This window comes from Emydura macquarii, unplaced genomic scaffold (assembly GCF_026122565.2).
Source record: "Emydura macquarii macquarii isolate MOO-44397 ecotype Brisbane River unplaced genomic scaffold, CSIRO-AGI_Emac_v2 contig_2065, whole genome shotgun sequence".
NCBI classification, from domain to species: domain Eukaryota; kingdom Metazoa; phylum Chordata; order Testudines; family Chelidae; genus Emydura; species Emydura macquarii.
In genome coordinates, this window is record NW_027132202.1 from 261,976 (window position 1) to 281,423 (window position 19,448).

The window sequence follows — 19,448 nt, forward strand, 5'->3', positions numbered from 1 at the left end:
AGGGCAACAAAAATGATTAGGGGGCTGGAGCAGGACTTATAAGGAGAGGCTAAGGACACTGGGCTTGTTTAGTCTGCAAAAGAGAAGAATGAGGGGGGATTTGATAGCAGCCTTTAACTACCTGAAAGGGGCTTCCGGGGACGATGGGGCTAGGCTGTTCTCGGTGGTGGCAGATGGCAGAATAAGGAGCAACAGTCTCAAGTTGCAGTGGCGGAGGTCTAGGTTGTATATTAGGAAAAAGTTTTTTACTAGGAGGGTGGTGAAGCACTGGAATGGGTTACCTAGGGAGGCGGTGGAATCTCCATTTCAGAGGTTTTTAAGCTGAGGCTTGACAAAGCCCTGGCTGGGATGATATAGCTGAGGTTAGTCCTGCTTTGATCAGAGGGTTGGACTAGATGACTCCCTGAGGTCCTTTCCAACTCTAATATTCTATGATTCTATGATGGTAACGCAGAAAGAGATCAGGTGATGTTCAGAGGGAGTAGTGTTTGTTGATGGAGTGATAAGACATTAGCTATGAAAGTGGTGGTTACAGGTCCTGCAGCAGCGAGACCTATTCTATTAGGGTGCTGAAATAGTCTGAAGGAAGATCCCAGTTTCTGTGGCATCCTGAAACCAGGCATGAAAGATGGGGATTCAAAACACAGGGGCTATGATTTTTCTTCTCAGTGAAGCCAGTGTCAATCTGGGGTGAGCCACTGAAGGCAGAATATAAGAGCAGTATCTGGCCAGTGTGTGAAACTCGGTGTGACCCATTCGTGTTGTGAAATTTGGGTATCACAAATATCCACTTCAAAGGTTTTGGCTACATGTCTTAACCTGGCAGTAAAGTGGCTGAATTGTAAAACTTGAGCATAGGAGAGAAAAAACTCCACAGACCAGAAGAAGGGAGATACTGAGACAGATGGAAGGATACAGTAAGAGACAAGGAAAATATCTTAAAGAAAATATTTGTCTAAACTATTTCCAATAAATCTTTAGTTCCACTTTTAAATCCCTTCATGTTTCTGACACTATTAAACAGTTCAGGTCTCCGTGGTAGAGAAATCCTGCCCAGATTATTCTTGACTGGAACCATTCCCGAGCCCTTAGCACTGACATTATTGCAGAAACAAGCAACTCACCAGAATCCCACGGAGCAGAGAGAGGAAAACTTGTTACTGCGACCCGAGAATAAGTGTTCAAATCTCACATCTGACACTCACAGTGCTGGACAGGGACCTTTATGATTTCTCTGTAGAGTCCCTGTGGACTCTCAGGTTGGCCAGGACTCTGGGACAATTCCCCGTGCCCCGTGAATAGTGGGAACAGTAGAAAATAGACCCTGGAGAATTTCAGCCAAAGGGCCTCCCCCAAGAGTGAATTAATGATTCAACAATAACAGAGGCTCAGATTGTCAGGGCACTGAGACTTGCAGACTTGCTAGCATTGTCCTGCACTGCTAAAAAAACAGAGAGAAAAGACAAGACAAGGGTTAGACTTGCTGATTTATCTATCAGCATTTCTGTGCTGCTGCTCATTGTCATAGAATCGGAGTGTCTGCTGCTACTCCCAGCAGATGAGCCCTGTGCTGAATCCCTGAGACCGGGACGTGCATGTGGACAGGCTCTAGCGCCTCCTTGTTTCCAAACTTAGGATTTCCACACACAGTAACAGTCCCTCCCATCCGATAGCCTCTCTGACAGAGGTCAGCACAGATTGTCCAAGCTTAATCATAAACCCCTTAGGGTGCAATATCCTGCCATGGGGAAGCGCAGCTTGCTGAGTCCCTTCACTGATCAGCACGTGCCCTGAAGCCTCTGAACTGACGGCCTTTGTCTTTTTATCCCACCTAGAGTAGCTGCACAGGCTGTCACAGGGGTAGGGAAGGTGCAGGCAGATGTTCAGAGGTGAATGAGGTGCCCATTGTCCATCCACGGTCAATTGGACTCTGCTGCCCACTGCTCTTGTGCCTTTGATAAACTCCCCCAGGGGTCTAGTGGATCATGCATTGGTCTGGAGCTCAGGACACCTGGTTAATTCTTAGCTCGGCCTCAGAGATCCTGTGTCAACTTGGACGTCTCTTCTCGTAATCTATTCAGGACATCAGTTTCCCCTCTGTCAAATAGGGATAGCACTTCCCTGCCTCAGGGGGTTGTGAAGATAAAAACCCCTTAATTATTGGTCGCTGATATGGGCCCAACATTGAGGAGGATCATATGAGGACCCAGAGGTACAGCCGTGCTTGTTTATCTCCAGTTATTTCCTTTATCCTATTTCAGGACTCCGCTCCACTGTGATCTGGATACTGCACACCTGCCCCTCACACTATGTGTTCCTGCCCCAGTCAGTGCAGGAACAGTCCTGTGCCCCTATTCTCTCCCTGCAGGGTCCCCACAACTCCTGCTAATATCCCCAATCCAATCATGTGGGAACTATATTTAGTCTCCAGCTTTGAGAGTCTCCTTGTGTCATTATTACTGGCTTCTCAGCATTCGTGTCCCATTTTCAACTGTCCATAAAACATGGCTGTGGGGAATCACATATCATCCAGCCCAGCAAAAAAACGGTTCCTAACCTTTTGTAACTGTTGTTCTTTGAAAGGCGTGGCTCAGATACATTCCAATGTAGGTGTGCATGTGCCAAGTGCACCGCTGAGAGAAGGTTTTTCCCCTAGTAATATCTGTCGGGTCAGCTCTCATGCTCCACGGAGTCATCCCCTCACAGCGCTGGCACATGGGACCCTGCTGACCCTCCACCCGCTCAGTTCCTTCTTCTCACCAACTCCAACAGAGGGGCAAAAAGGGGGGGTTCTTGGTATGGACATGAGCAATGCGTCTCGAAGAACAATTGTCACAAAAGTTTAGGAGCCATATTTTCTTCTTCAAGTGCTTGCTGATGTCGATTCCAATGTAGGTAACTCCCAAGACGTTGTGCAGGAGGAGGGATCAATGCTCATTGGCACGCAGACTGCAGAACCCCTCTGCCAAACACGGCACATCTCTGGCTTGCCAAGTGATGGTGCAGTGCGATACAAAGGTGTGGAATGAAGACCACTTCTCAGGCAAACTCTATTGGGACCTGTGCCAGGAATTCTGCTGAAGAAGTTCATTCCCTTGTGGAATGTTCTGTCAGGGCGGGAGAAAGTACGACCTGCCCCAGGAAGCTGTTCTGGTGCTTAACTCGCCTTATACTCAGAAAATGTTTCCTAATATCCAAGCAAAATCTCCCTTCCTGTACAGTGAGCTGACTACTTCTTGTCCCAGCATCCGTGGACTTGAAGCACAATTAATCATCATCCTTTTTATACTAACCTTTTACAGATTTGAAGACTATTGTCGTGTCCTTCCTCAGCCTTCTCTCAGAAGATCAGACATGCCCTGTTCCATCAACCCTTTTCTCAGTGGTCAGATTTTCTAAACTGCTTGCCATTTTTTGTTGCTGTTACGTTTGTCCATCTCTTTCCCAAAGGGTGGTGCCCAACTCTGGTCACAGTGCTCTAACTGTAGTCTCAACAGTGCAGAGTATAGCTGCACAAAGGTCTCCCATGTTCTAGTGTAGGGTGCACAAGAGAATTGTGATGCAAATACGGCATAGGTGGCAACAGATAGGCCTGAAGTGGCTCCTGGCAACAGCTAGAACCAAAGTAGCATAAATAATAGCAGCTATGCCCAAAGTGACCAAGCTCTGAACCCGAGATAAAACAGAAGTGAGCTAACCACAAAGCTGGCTTAAAGCGGCTCGAAGGCAGTTAAAATAATAAACATCCGTATCCTTCTAGCTTTAGCAGATTGGCTCTTGATACATGGTAAGACTGCATGTATATATCATAAATGGAATAGAAATAGTGCATGACAGTGGGAGAGGAAAGTGATAGGCTATTGGGTGCCAAAAGTGCACCAATAATACAAGGAAAAATAAGTGTCAATTGCCAATCCTTTAGCGGATCAATAGAGGACCAATTAGGAGAGCAGCATGGGCTATATCATGACAGGGAAAATATACCGAAGTTGGAAGTCAACATAGATCTGTGGGGGATCCAGCAGGTGCTCCGGGCAAGTTCGTTCCTGGTGCAGCCCGTTTATGTGACAGGGAGAAATGGGCTTCCCCTCTCTGATTGTGGTAAGCGCCTGATTTGTATTGCTTGCAGTTTGAATAAACCACTTCTTCAGGCACTGGCTTGTCCTCCCGCTTCCTTCTCACCACAGAGATCTCAAACCACAAACCTTTTGTCTTGGAGGAGTACACCTACGTACAACATTCCTCTTAATGCACCCCAGATTGGCATTTGCCTTTTTCACAGTTGCATCACATTGATGATTCATATTCGTGATCCACTATAACCCCCACCCAGATCCCCTTCAGCAGTACTACTGCCTCGTCAGTTATTCTCCACTTTATAGCTGTACGTTTGATTTTTCCTTCCTAAGTGTAGTACTGTGCATCTGTCTTTATTGACTTCTATTCTATTGAACTGTTTTCTAAAACAAATCTAAAAGTGTGTAAGACAACTTAAGCCCAAACAGAGTATTCTTCCTTTTTTCTTGTAAAATTACTGTGTGGTGTTGCTGTGCACTGTTAAAAACATCACTTTCCACCCAAGAAATGGCTGCATTTCAGTGGCAGGTGAAGGGGTTTCGTAAAGCACTTTGAGACGTATATAAGAGGAAGCTATTTTTGTTATTTCAAAAGTCCTGAAAATGCCACTGAGTGTTGCACTAAAATGCGGAGGCAGATGCAGATTTCTCAGATTTCCTATGAATAAATTATCACAAACTGACTTCCAGTTAGTGAGGAAAATCCATCCTTGAGTGTTTCCCTAAACAGATAAATAATTAATAACAGCACTATGTCTTTTCTCTAGCACCCAGTGTTAAATACTTCAGAGGAGGATCTCAAGCTGTTGCCATGTACCAAATGGTACAATACGACCCATGGAGAGGGAGCAGGATTCCTTCCTGATCCCAGCTGGCACTCAGTTTATGCCCTGAAGCATGATGATAGTTCACCCTTCTCATCACATCCTACCTAAATTAACTACGGGTGTGCATATTCATAGAACTGTGACATCCTTTTCTGGAATTACCTCAAAAGAAGCTCACAGCCCCCCAGCACAGACAGTTGGGACAGGATGTGCAGAAGACCTTGAAACCCCATATTTACTGTCCTTGCCTTTCCCACTTTATCTATATGCTTATTATTTACACTGGCAGCAGAAGCAATTCCAGGAGCTAGCACAGCGCCTATGTCCCATAATCATAGAATATTAGGTTTGGAAGGGACTTCAGGAGGTGTCAAGACCAAACCCCTGCTCAAAGCAGGAACAACCCCAACTAAATCATCCCAACCAGGGCTTTGTCAAGCTGCAGCTTAAAAACCTTTCAGGAAGGAAATTCCAGAACTTCCCTAGTGTAAGTGGGGAATGGGCCTGCTATTGTGGGGAACTTTCCTGGTTTTCACATGACCCCGATGCAGTTGGCTAGCGACAGGATCTGAGTCCTTGCACCGATTCCCTTTACCCAGAGGCCAGCCTGACCTCGAGTGCTCCCTGCCCACTCTCCTGTGTGGTGGGGTCCCTGTAACCCTGACAAGGCTGGCCCAGGATCCCTGGGGCTCCCCCCCCAATCTTGCCGTGGTCCCTTAGGGCAGGGGCGAGGGTGCCCCACCGCGGGCACTAACTCTGCACCGGGCGCGTCCCGGCCCCACTGATCAGTGCATGCAGTGCACAGCCACACAGCGTGTTACACACACACCAACCGCACAGCAGATACACACACAGACAAGAGGGGAAGGTGGAAGGCAAACACACAGCACTGCCCCTGGCCCGGCCCCACACACGGCGTCTGTGGGGTGTGAGGGATGCTCACAATCTGTGTCACATGTCGCAGACCCTGCCCAGGCTGGCTGTGGGGCAGGGACGCCATGGGTCGCACACAGGCTGTGGGGCAGCCACACGCTCCAGGTGCTAGGGGGCAGGGCCCTTCTCCCAGCGTCAGCCCCTCCGTCGGGATCATGACCCCTGAGTCAGGCCTGCGGGGCCTCTGGGCTGGGGGCGTCTCCCTGCGCCGGGCCCTGCCCAGGGTCCCCCACGTCGTTGCCCAGCTGCTCACTGACGCACCTGGCCCCAGCCCCAGCCCCTGCTGCTATGGGTCAGCTCAGCTCAGCTCCATGGGGCTCTCCTCTGTCTCCAGCCACCGGCTGTTCTGTCCCTATTTTGGCCCCGCTCTCAGCCCAGGCAGCTGCAGCTCACACAGAGGACGGGACCTACCCCACCATCCTGGCTCCCTCATTGGCCGGCCCGACCTGTCAATTAGGCTGGCCTGAGTTGGCCTCTCTACACTGGCCCTGGGGCTGTGTCTGTGCGGGGCGGGCTGTGCGCTTCATATCTTGTCACTCTTTCTGTGACTTCCAGACCACCATCGCTAGTGATTTCTTATATGCTCTCAGACCTATTTGCCATCAATATGGTTGTTGATTCTCACCATTTCTCACTCTCCTCCATCTTTGACTCTTTTGCCCGTCTCTGCTATCACAAGGTCCCCAACTCTGCCATGCAGCAGACCCCAACTATCCCTTCCAGTCGTGAAGCTCCCCAAATCTGTCTCTCGGAATTCTTATCTAGCAGACATTTGGAGTTTTCCCCTCTGCTTTATCCCCCACAAAGCCATGGCATTTTCTCTCCATTATCAGTTCATTTTAGGACTCACATTGCACAGAGACTGGGCTCAAAATAAACAAAAAGTCCATTGAATAGAAAATCACTGATGCGAAGATGAAGGACGGAAGACGGAATGCCTGGGACCGCCAAGACCCAGAAGGGTGCCGGCCAGGTCCACAGTGGAGATCCTAGCTGTCCAGTTCCTTTGCCCCCCCCCTCCATCACATGCTGTCTCCCCGCTCTGGTCCTGAGGGTGCCCCCCCCAGAGCACCTAGACGAGTGGCTGGGCCCCGCCAGTCCTGTGGAGAAGAGGGAGTCAGAGCCGCCATTGTTGGGCACCGGTGGGGGTCTCGCCTCAGGGGTAGTTTTGTGTGAAATCAGTGTTTCCCATTGCAATCCAATTCTGAACATTTTTATGCATTTATAGTAAAGCTACTAAAAGGGTTAATGGATCAAACCATTTTCACGAAAAACTCCGTTATTATGGATTTTTTTTTAAATGGAAAAAAAATGAAATTAGAAAATAACAAATCCTCAAACCCACAGTAAAAAACACATTTCCTAGGGTCCTAGATCTGGACTTCCTGGGGCGGTACAAAGAGAAGCATCTGCAGGAACTACTGTGGCATTCCCACAGGAAAAGAGCTACCCACAGCAATGCAAAACCTGGGATCCACCAGGACAAATGGCAAAGGGGCAGGAAAAGAGGGAGTCCTGCAGACGAGTTATGGAGCAGCACTATATGCTGTTTGGAGTCACTCCCAAGACCTGTCCCTTTTACAAAGAGCTCGATGCTGAATTGAGCAGGGATTCTCCCACTGCCCCTGCAGTCACCAGGGACTGTTCCCGCCCTCTGAAGAAGGCCATCCTGGGACTGGTGGACAAGGCGATAGCATTCAGCACTGCTCAGGAAGGGGATGACCAGGTGGCTGGCAGGAGGCTGCCTGAAAACCAGGTGCCAGCTTGCTTTCAGTGGAAAAGAAGATGAAGAACAGTAGCCGAAGTTGGATGCCAGTGCGCAGGGAGTAGCGAGATGCTGCTGGAGGAGACACAGAAGGGCAGAGGTGCTAGGAGACGTGCTGCACCTATGGAGATATCAGGGACAGCTGCAGCATCCTGTGAAGCAGGGAGCTCCTCCCGTGGATACGCGTGTGTTTAGGGAAAAGCCATGGTGCGATTCCAATTAGAGGAGCCAACTAAAATAGCCCTGCTCAGAGCCGTCATAACCCTTGTAAGTCTCTGCCAGACATCTCCTCTCCCGATGTACAGTTCGGTCTGTCAGGGGAGGGCACAAACCTGAACACCCGAAAGGGAGAGACCTCACTGGATTCTACCCCAGCAGATGGGCTGTCGCTGATGGCCATTAAACATGTAAGCACCGACTGGACCTTTTCCGATATTCAGTGCATAGCTGGGGAGACTCTCCTGTGTGGATTCTCTGAAATCTGGAGCAGAGGAAGAGGATAGTGGAGTCTGAGGAGTGCTTGTAGATCCTGTGCTGGGAAGGAAAGCACCACTGGGTCTGTTTGTTTTTTGTCTCCTGGAAGGCTGCATAGCTGGGACTGTAGAACCCTGAGCAGAACTGCAATTCCCAGCATGCCCTAACAGCAGTGTGCATGTTTACTGAAAAGGTGGAGCAAATGTAGCATGTCAGAGAGAGTGGTTTATCATCTGTGTGCAACTGCAGTGTTGAACACCCTGACAGCGATACGCAGTGAGTGGGTGTGCGCCAGGCTGAACTTAAAAGTTCCTCTAGCATTTGATTTATTTTGTTGAATTTGATTTGTAGCAAAAACCTTTAAGTTGGATGAAGTGACCTAAGAAGTGAACAGCACCCTCAGCAAGTTCGCAAACAACACTAAACTTGGGGAAGTGCTAAATACGCTGGAGGGTCGGGATTGGATACAGAGTGACCTTGAAAAATTGGAGGATTAGGCCAAAGGAAAGCTGATGAGGTTCAAAAACGACAAGTGCAGATTCCTGCACTTAGGATGGAAGAATCCCATGCACAGCTACAGACTGGGGACCGACGAGATATGAAGCAGTTCTGCAGAAAAGGACCTGGGTGTAACAGTGGATAAGAAGCTGGATATGAGTCAGCAGTGTGCCCTGGTTGCCAAGAAAGCTAATAGTATATTGGGCTGCATTAGGAGGAGCATTGCCAGTAGGTCACGGGAAGTGATTATTCCCCTCTCTTCGCCATTGGTGAGGCCGCATTTGGAGTATTGTGTCCAGTTTTGGGCCCCCCACTACAAAAAGGATGTGGAGAAGCTGGAGAGAGTCCAGCAGAGGGTAACAAAAATGATGAGGGGGCTGGAGCACAGGACTTATGAGGAGAGACTGAGGGAACTAGGCTTGTTTAGTCTGCAGAAGAGAAGAACTAGGGGGGATTTGATAGCAGCCTTTAACTACGTGAAAGGGGGTTCCAGGTAGGATGGAGCTAGGCTGTTCTCAGTGGTGGCAGATGGCAGAACAAGGAGCAATGGTCTCAAGTTGCAGTAGGGGAGGTCTAGGTTGTACATTAGGAAAAAAAATTTCACTAGGAGGGTGGTGTAGCACTGGAATGTGTTACCTAGGCAGGTGGTGGAATCTCCATCTTTAGAGGTTTTTAAGTTGCGGCTTGACAAAATCCTTGCTGGGATTATTTAGCTGAGGTTAGTCCTGCTTTGGGCAAGGGGTTGGACTAGATACCTCCTGAGGTCCCTTCCAACTCTATGATTCTATGCTTCAGCACAGTGGTCATCAGTGGGAGTAGCAGCAGATGCTCAGATTCTATGACAATGAGCAGCAGCACAGAAATGCTGATAGATAAATGAGCACGTCTAACCCTTGGCTCTTCTTTTCTCTCTGGGGTTTTAGCAATGCAGGACCATTCTATCATGTCTGCAAGACTCAGTTTGGCCTGACAATCTGAGCCTCTGTTATCAGTGAATCATTTATTCACTCCAGGGGGAGGCTCTTAGACTGAAATTATCCAGCAACTATTTTTGACTCTTCCCACTGCTCACAGAGGTAAGGGAAATGCCCCGGAGTCCTGGCCAACCTGAGAATCCTCAGGGACTGTGCGGGGAAATCATAAAGGTCCTGACAAACAACGTGAGTATCAGACGTGAGATTCATACACTGGTTTTCAGGTTGCAGTAAGGAGATTTCCTCTCTCTGCTGCATGGGATTTCAGTGAGTTGCCTGTTTCTTCAATAAAGTTACTGCTAAGGGCTCGGTAAAGATTCAAGTCAAGAACCATCTGGGCAGGAATTCTCCAGCATGGACACTTGAACTTTTTCGTATTGTTAGAAATGCCAAGGGATTTAAAACTGGAACTAAAGATTGATTGTAAATAGTTTAGACAAATGTTTCTTTTAAAGATCATTTCCTTGTTTCTTTCTGTGTCCTTCTAGCTTTCAAAGTATCTTCCTTTTTTTGGTCTCTGTGGTTTTTTCTCTCGTTCGCCCTAGTTTCCCAATTCAGCAACTTTACTGCCTTGTTAAGACATGTAGCCAAACACTCTGCAGTGGGTATGTGTGATAGCAGAGATTTCAAAACACGAATGGGTCACACAGGGTTTTTACAGACTGGCCAAATTCTGCTCTCACCTTCTGCCTTCAGTGGCTCATTCCAGAATGACACTGGCATCACTGAGAGCAAAATCAGGGCCCCTGTGTTTTGAAATCCCCAACTTTCATGCCGGGTCTCAAGAAGCCACATAAACTGGGGATCTTCCTTCAGACTCTTTCAGCACCCTAACAGAATAGCTCTTGCTGCAGCAGGACCTGAAGCCAGGATCTTCATAGCAGGGAGCCTAAAGTTCCACACTAAGGGTGAAATCTTGGTCCCATCGAGATCAAGGGCAAAACTCTCACCATGGCCAGGATTTCACCCCAAATCCACATTTAGGGACTTAAATATATGGCCTGATTCTCACTGGCCATGAGCCGTGGTTGTCCTGCGGCACCTAAGGATGAGTGAGCTCATCTGGACCAGGGAAGAACTGACAAGAGAGTAGCTGAAATCATAAACAGCTTAAAGGTTCGAAACAAATAGGGTGACAATTTTTGAAGGGGTGGGCGGCTGCTCTCTCTGTTCCCCTGCGTCTCTGGTTCTATAGAGAATGGGAAGGATCAAAATGCAGAAAAAATAAAAGCATGTTTCTAGTTCAGAAGAAACCAGGGAGTGTTGGAAATCTGACTGCTGGAGACACAGCAACGCACAGTGTGTGTGTGAGGGGAGGGACGTGCAGTATCCAGGTCGCAGTGGCGCAGAGTCCGGAAATACGGCGAAAGAGGGAATGGACATCCTGCCTACTTAACGCACCACAGAGCTGTAACTAGCCCTCCTGCAATCTCCCGGGGCAGCGGGGTGTCTCAGACTGTAGCGTAAAGTGGACACACTGTAGTAGATTGTCTCTGACGTTTGCCCCATCCAGCCCATCCCTCCTCCTGTGACCAACCCCACAACAGCTTTTTGGCAACTTCAGCAATTGCCAGCATGGAAAAGCAACATCAGGAAATTGTGTCTGGGTTTCTAACTGGCAGGAATTCACTAAAGATTTATGTCGTTTTGAGGAACAGTTACTCGCACTGGCTCCTTTTAGTCTCCACGTCCTTTCTCCCCTCCTCTCGCGTCTGTTTCTCTCCTCTTCCCTTCACACACTGAGCTGCTGTTCGGGTTTCCTTCACCCCCAGACAGTCTGTGCAGGCTGCTCCTCCTCCATCTCCCCCTTTTCCCTGTGCTGCCAGACCCAGAATTTAACCTAGGCTGTGCTGATAGTTCTATGATCTGTCACTGTGTGGTGTGTCCAGCAACTGGTGTTGGTCCTGGGTGAGTGGGATCACAGTAGCTCAGTCAGGGGGAAGTTAATGCCGGAGGCAGACATGTCTTTCCAGAGGCTGTAGCCTAGGCTTGGCCCGGGCCCTGCGGATGTTTGGAGCAATTGCCCCACCGACCGGTGCCCCCAAAGCCTGCCCGGATTGCCAGGACATAGCAACTGGATAGATCCACTGGACCAGAGTGACTGGAGGGAGCTGCTGAGCCCAAGTGACTGGAGAGGGCCGCTGGACCCTAGTGATCGGGTCGGGCCGCAGGACTCTAGTAGCTGGGAGCAGGTAACTGAGCCTGGTGGGTGGGAGAAACCCCCTGAGGCCGGCCCTGACCTGGAGGAGCTGCCTGGTGTGGAGGACCCACCAGAGTGGACAGAACCTCATGGACTGGAGGAACCTCTGGGTCCCTGCGACCTGGAGGAGCTGCCCTCCGCTGATGACCCTGACGAGTTTCCAGACTTTCTTCCAGTTGACGGTGAAGGACTGGCAGGACGCCCGCTCACCGTTTACCCCAGAGACCCAGAGAGGTACACCTACATGCAGGTACCCAGGGGCTGGGTGGGAGGAAGTAGCCCAGGGACAGCTGACTAGAGAGTGTCTGAGTGTCACCGAGTCAGTCAGCGCGTTGCAGCTCGAGCACCGCTGACTCAGTGGCGAACTGGTTGGACCCTGGGCTGGGACGCAGTGGTGTCAGGTCGGCCTGCGTTCCCCTACCCCTTTCCCTAACCACCCGGGAATGCTCGGCGTCCTTACCCTGTTGGCTAGAGGACCCCGAGCTTTGCCAGCCCCTCCTGACTGTAAGGCCAGAGGCTATAGACCATTGGACCTGCCCCGCCCACTTGAGGGCTGGGGGTTATTGACTCAGGCACCAGCCCTGCCCAGCTTGAGGGCCGGGGGTGTAAACTAATTTACTCACCCTGCGGATTGGAAGGCCGGGTGCTACAGACTACGCTGCTTGCATTATATGTTGGAAGACGGGGGCACATTGACTGCTTCCCCGCCCCGCAATGTCTGAGGGCCAGGGGCACCAGATTGCTTAACAGACCTGCCTGTTGGAAGGCTGGGATCTATGGACTGCTTCACTTGCCCTGCCTGTTTGAGAGCCAGGGCCAACAGACTGCGTGTCAGATCCGCCCGGCTTGAGGGCCAGGGTCTGTAAACTGGGTATCTTGCCTGCCCACCTGAGGGTCAAGGGCAACAGACTGCTAGAAAATCCCGCATCATCTGGAGCCGGGGCTAAAATAATCATAAGCCGAGAGCTGTTTTCCCTCAGACAAAGATGTTGTGACCTTCCTCAGAGCCTGGGTCTAAGGAAGGGTCACGACGCCTCCGGTTGGTCCATGCCACTGGCCTACAATTGGTATAAAAAGGATGGTAATTAATTGTACTCCAAGTCCACAGAGGGTGGGACAAGAAGTAATCAGCTCACTGTGCAGGAAAGGTGATTATGCTTGGATATTAGGAAACATTTTCTGAGTATAAGGAGAGTTAAGCACCAGAACAACTTACTTAGGGAGGTCGTACTTGCTTCTGCCCTGTCAGCACATTTCTCAAGGGCACATGCTTCCTCAGGGGCATTCCTGGCATGGGTCCCGATACAGGATACCTGCAAAGACATCTTCAATCCAGAGCTTTGCATCGCACTGCGCCATCATTCGGCAAGCCAGAGACGTGCCGTGTTTGGCAGGGTGGTTCTGCAGTCTGCGCACCAATGAACATCGATCCCTCCTCCTGGAAAAGGGCTGGGGAGTCACCTACCTTGGAATTGACATAAGTAACCTCTTGAATAAGAAAAAACAACTCCTAACATTTTGTAACTGTTGCTCTTCGATATGTGTTACTCGGGTCCATTCCAGGACACCCCCCGCTGACCCCTCTGTTGGAGTTATGTGGGAGGAAGGAACTGAGCAGGCGGAGGGTCGGCAGGGTCCCATATACCAGTGCCATGAGGGTGCGCCTCCAGGGAGCACGAGCGCTGACCTGACGGATACCACTAAGGGGAAAACCTGCTGCCAGCGCTGCATGTGGCGCGCGCACACCTACATTGGAATGGACATTAGACACACATCTTGAAGAACAACAGTTCTGAAAAGCTAGGAACCGTTTTTTCCCTGGCCCGGATGATAAGTGACTCCCCACAGCCATATTTTCTGGACAGTTGAAAATGGAAGCACGAATGCTGAGAGGCCAATGAAAAAGATTCAAGGAGACTCTCAAAGCTGTAGATTAAATAAAGTTCCCACAAGACTGGCTTGGGAATATTAGCAGGAGTTGTGGACACCCTGGAGGGGGAGAATAGGAGCGCAGGACTCTTACTGCACTGGCTGGGGGAGGATCACATTGTGTGTGGGATCAGGTGCGCAGTATCCAGATCACAGTGGGGCATAGTCCTGAAATAAGATAAAGGAAATATCTTGAGATAAACAAGCACAGCTGTACCTCTGGGTGTTCATATGGCCCTCCTCACTGCTGGTCCCCATATGGTCACCCCAGAATTAAAGGTTTTTTATCCTCACAACCCCCTGAGACATGGAAGTGCTCTCTCTATTTTACTGAGGGGAAACTGAGGCCCAGAATAGATTATGAAATGACACGTCCAAGGTCACACAGGAGCTTTATGTCTGAGCTATGACAATAAGGATTAGAGCAATCAGATACATACACATGATTAAAAGTCCATATACATCAGGTTTCTAGAAGAATTGTGGAGTTGCAGGCTTGTACAGTTCCTCTGGCATACATCCAGTACCTGGATGGGTCTTAGTCCTTCGGTTCAGTTGCAAAATGAATTGATCCAGAGGTAGGTGTGTGTCTACAGCTGAATAGGAACAAAGACAAAATGGTTTCTGTGGCTTGGCCTTATATATCCTCTGGCCATGCGGTCTTGGGGAATATTACAAGAACTAAAATGGAGTCCAGAGTCACATGGGCCAATCCTAGTAACCCTTCAGGTGTGCCTTTAGTTTCTTCCTGGGCCCCTTGCATCTGTGAGTGTCTTGATGCGCCATTAAGCAGGCTATTGTCCTGCCGCCATCCTATCTGGGGTGTTGCCCAGGCAGTACAATTTGAAATACAGATATCCCAAATATATCTATAACTTCCATTTCACATATTACACATAGACATAAGTATCATCAGCTGACTTAGCATATTATAGCCTTTCTAACTGACCTGTCATGGAACATGAATTATTATGATTTTGACATACTGATGTCAAACAATATAATAAATATTCTCCACCCCATCAACCCAGCATGACACCCCCAACGCATGACTGGTGTAGAAAGGAGTAAGCAGAGCTCCTGAATAAACCTCAAGGCCCCCCTTATTCAGACAGCGTGACACCTTGCTCCTCAGGTGATTCTCTCTCACATCGGATCTCACAGCCTGTCTATAAACTCCTTCCCTATCCCAGGCTGCCTGATTCCAACACCACACTGAGCGCCACTGTCTTCTCCATGCTTCAACATTACCCGTGGCCCCCACAACCTCCGAGCCCCTCCAAGCTCCCCACAACTCTTTCTATGCAGGGGAGAGATGCCCCCGTCCCACCTGCTCTCTTTGCTAGGGGGAGAAAAGTGGCAGTTTCTCTCCAGTGAGGAATGTCACACCCCGAGTAGCAGATTCCAAGGCAACTGTTCTGTGCTGCTGTTCTTGTTGCTCCCACGCACACCATGTGGGTCTTCGGGGGCCGCTGCACAGCAACAACGAGCAAGCTGAGAAGTGTGCACAGTAAATAATGACAGCTGGGAATTCTGGGACATGTCAGTGTCAGGTAAATACCGCTGCCAGGTGCAAGCGACACCCTAGCTTCTGGCTAACACAGTGATCCACTGGGACACAGACACTAAACCAGGGACTCTCTGGCATCATTTGTTAGCCAGCTCTGTTAGGCATTAATGGGACAGTTGTACATACATTCCTCAGGGTGGAGAATTTATAGGGTCACGTAATCATTTTTCTCGTCTGAAACGTCCATCCATGCCATGTCTCACAGGAATCCTCACACCTGTCAAAAACACACCTAGAATGTCCTTTTTAAAGCTTCGATGTCACATTAAACTTTTTCAGTGTGGATGTAAATTCAGCCTTGTCATCAGTAAAAAAAATGCCTTCAGTTAGGCTCAGGCACCAACTTTCAGGCAAAATGCCTCTAGCTGACTCCTGTATGTGCTGCAGGGATGTGTTCACAGATCCCTCAACCAGAAGGCACCACTCTGATCATCTAGTCTGATAGCCTGATAGCCAGAGACCTGCCCCCAAGGAATTCCTAGAGCAGAGCTTTTACAGAAACATTCAAACTTGCTTCACAAATTCTCAGTGATGGAGAATCAGCCATGACCCTTGGTAAATGCTTCAATGGTTAATTAATCTCTCTGTTTAAAAATTGTACACCTTTGTCTAACTTCAACTGCCAGGCATTGGAAGGTGCTAGACCTTTCTATGCTAGCCTGAAAAGCAATATTCAATATTTAATATGTCTTCCCTATGTGGGTATTTTTAGACTCTTACCAGTCTCCCCTTAACTATCTCTGTGTATTAACATCCAAATTTAATTTAATTGTGGATGCCAGAACTGGACACATTTTCCACCAGGAGTTGCACCAGTGCCAAAGAAAGACATAAATTAACTTCTTCTCCTCCACTTGTGATTCCTCTGTTTATCATCTCAGGATTGCATTATCTCTTTTGGCCCCAGGGTCATACAGGGACCTCCTGTTTAGCTAATTACACCTTCATGCCCCCAAAATCTTGTTCACAATCACTGCTTCCCACGATAGAGTCCCCCATTGTGTAAGCATCGCCTACCTTCTCTGATCTTAGAACACATATTGTTTCCGTTGACCCAGTTTACTAACCAATCCAGATCACTATGAATCAGTGAGCCATCCTCTTCGTTATTTACGATATCCCAATTTTTGTGGCATCTGCAAAATTTATCAGTATTCAAGCATGAGAAGGGTAAGCAGCTGGTTGCCAACAGGTGTCTCTGCTTACCATTCTCAGTTAACAAAGCAGAATAATGAAACCACTGTACTTGTTATGTCTCAGAGAAAGCTGAGCCCCTTCAGGAAAGTGTCTCACCAAAAGAAATGAGGGAAGTTAGAGAGCACAAAGACCCAGCCTGGCGTGATAGTTCTTTGCAAAAGAGGAATTGCATCATGGAGCAGGCCAATGATCCACCCAGTCCAGCATCCTCTGTCTGACAGCGACACCATAGGGGCTGCTGAAGAAGGACTTGGGGGGATAACCTGACCTTCATAACAGAGTCACACTAACGCCTAAGAAACAGAGATCGGCTTGTGCCCTGAAAAACGGGGGCATACAGGCTTTCCAAGATATTTTTTAACTCTAGGTATTTTAACGGAACATTCTAACTATCCATGTAAATGTCCTAAACCTCTGATTCTTAGCTCCTGGCCTCAACTTCATCTTGTGGTAATGAGTTCCTTTGTCTAATTATGCACTCAGTGAAGAAAGCATTCTCCTCACTGGACCTAGCGGTTTATTGGGAGCCAGAGACTAAAATACAGTAAAGGGGCTGTGTATATTTTGTTTTAGCTTCTTGGTAGCCAGTGTAGGGAATCAGAAGCATTGTTTGTGGCTGGTTGGGAAGTCTGACTTCAGCGTCACCCTCCAGTGCTGGGAGAATCTGCTCTCCTTTTGCAGACTGCCCCAATCTTGGCATTTTCAGGTGGCTACCCTAGACATGGACTGGTCACACTCGGCCTAAATAATTTGGTGCCATCTGGAAAGGTTGCCACATCACTGCTCACCCCTCTTTCTAGATAGTTAGTAACAATGAAATATTTACCGTGCTATTTGTTCTCAAGTGTGTGACCCTCCTCCCTCTGCTTCTATTCCTTCACAGGCACCCTGAATATTACTGAGCCTGATTGGTGCCTTGACCATCTCACGGTGGCTTTCAACTTCACCCCCTCCAATCCGTCAACAGTGTACCTCTGTCATGCTGATGGCACTGTGCACATTTTGGTTCCATTCCAAAGGCATCACAGTGGATGGCTGCCTCACCCAAATGTTCTTCTTTACCACGGCTATGACTATGCAAGCAGCCGTCCTCGTGATAATGGCTTCAATCGCTACATCGCCATATGTGACCCGCTGAGAGACGCCACCATCCTCACCAACGCACATATCGGTAAGTGATCAAAGGCTATTGTCACGCGGACGGCAGAGTGCATAGCAGCAACCACATGGACGAAGAACATCTGGGTGAGACAGCCATCCACAGTGATGCCTTTGAAACTGAACCAAAACATGCACAATGCAGGTAGACATGTCTGTGAGCACCAGCAGGCAGAGCAGCAGAAACATGAGCTTGTGCAGGAGCTGCTCTCTGCTTACAACAAACAGAACCGTGAAATTTCCCAACAGGCTGATGATGTAGAACATAGAGAAAGGGATGGAAATCCAGATATGGGCAGCTTCCAGCCCCGGGATGCCATTTAGGATGAACATTGTTGGGCCAGAGGAGGTAATGTTGAAAGCCTCCGTAAGGTGGCTGAGTCGCCGATCGCTCTCGGAAATGCTCAGATGCCTATGAAGAGAGAGAAGCCCAGCGCGGTTGTTACACACATGATAACAAATAACATGGTAAACATTTTATAGCTCCAACAATCTAGAAACGGGTCTGAGCAGTGAGGTGACAACATTATTCCCCTCTAGTCGGCACTGGTGTGGCAACATTTTGAGTTTTGTGTTCAGTTTTTTTTCCCCTACAGCAAGGATGTGGAGAAATTGGAGAGGGTCGAGTGGAAGACAACAAAAATTATTAGGAGGCTGGAGAACAAGACTTATGAAGAGTGGCTGAGGGAACTAGGCTTGTTTAGTCTGAAGAAGAGAAGAACGAGAGGGGATTTGATAGCAGCCTTCAAATACCTGAGTGGGGGTTCCAGGGATGATGGAGCTTGGCCTTTCTTAATGGTAGAACATGACAGAACAAGGAGCAATGGTGTCAATTTGTAGTGGGGGAGGTCTAGGTCGGATATTAAGAAAATCTTTTTCACAAGGAGGGTGGTGAAGCACTGGAATGGGTTACCTAGGGAGGTAATGGAATCTCCATCCCTAGAGGTTTTTAAGGTGCAGCTGGACAAAGCCCTGGCTGGGTTGATTTACCTGTGGTTTCTCCTGCTTTGAGCTCAGGCCTGGACAAGATGACCTCCTGAGATCACTTTCAAATCTAATGTTCTATGATTTCCACATGGCACCAAATTATTTAGGCCATAGTGCAGTCCAGAGGTGTTCTCAGATGAGTTTACCAAGCCCAGTGAACGAGGAGCATGATAGGAGATGACGTTCGATGTCAATCAGTGCAAAATATACGCCTACTGGAGGGAATAACTCGATTGTGGCTGTCAGAGAGAGGACATTTGACTAGATGAACCATAGATGTGATCTACAATGCAATTCCTCTCTTGGAAATGAGCCAATTTTTCCCCATGGAAATACACATTATCATGCCAGGCTGTGACTTTTTGTTCTGTTACTTTCATTATTTCTTTTCGTGAGACACATTCTTGAAGGCATCCAGCTTTCTCTGAGACATAACAAGTATAGTGGTTTCATTATAGTGCCTTGTTAATTGACAAGGGTAAGGAGATACACCCGTCGGCAACTCAGCTGCTTACTCTTCTCATGCTTGAATACTGACAATGTTTGCATTTGTTAAAAAAAATTGGGGAATCCTAAATAATGAATAGGATGGGTCACTGATTCACAGCGATCTGGACTTGTGGGTAAGCTGGGTCGAAGCAAACGATATGTGTTCTAATCTAGCTATGTAGAGAACAAAAAAGGTAGGTGAGACTTACACAATCAGGGACTCTGTTGTGGGAAGCAGAGACTCTGAACAAGAATTGGGAGGTGTGAAGGTGGAATTAGCTAACAATGAGCTCTCTGACTGACCCTCAGTTTGAATGTTTCTCTGTAAGCTCTGCTCTCGGAATTCCTTGGGGGCAGGTCTCTTGCCTGTG